Here is a 705-nt window from a genome sequence, read left to right on the forward strand (position 1 = left end):
TGTCCTAGCGGCTTTCAAGAGATTATATCTACAATTATGATTCCTCAGTTTGACTATCAGGTGCCTTGATGTTTTTTTGGAATCTATAATCTTGGGTGGAGACCGTTCGGCCTCTAGTACACGAACGCTGGGTCCATTCGCGAGATTGGGAAAATTTTCATGAAGAACTTGTTCCACTATATCTTCTAGACTTCTTTCTTTCTCCTCCCCTTCAAGGATTCCAATAATTCTGACGTTGGAATGTTTCATGGCATCATTTATTTCCCTGATTCTGTTTTCGTGGCTTCTAAGCTGTTTGTTCCAGGCTTCCTCCTGATCCTTTCTCTGTATCTGTTTGTCCTGCAGATCACTAATTCTATCTTCTGTCTCAGTTACCCTAGCTTTGAGAGAATTTAGATTAGATTGGAACTCATTGAGAGCATTGTGAATCTCAGCCCTGGTAGCTTTTAGCTCTGCCCTAACATTGTGAACATCATCTCTGGTCACTTTCAGTTCGGCCCTAATCAATTCCGTTTGGTCATCCATGGCTTTCTCCAACCTAGCTATTGCCTGGATAATTGTTTTTTTTATATAGATAATTTTTAACCTACTTACCATCACAGTGAGCTGTCCAGTACATCAAATTCCATAATAACCTTCTAACCTGAACTTTTTGATGCATACACCTGTGTTTTTCTTTCGCATTTCTATTTTTTAAATTTCTTT

The sequence above is a fragment of the Enhydra lutris genome, unplaced genomic scaffold, assembly GCF_002288905.1.
Source record: "Enhydra lutris kenyoni isolate GAN:26980312 unplaced genomic scaffold, ASM228890v2 scaffoldscaffold65, whole genome shotgun sequence".
In the NCBI taxonomy this organism is placed as follows: domain Eukaryota; kingdom Metazoa; phylum Chordata; class Mammalia; order Carnivora; family Mustelidae; genus Enhydra; species Enhydra lutris.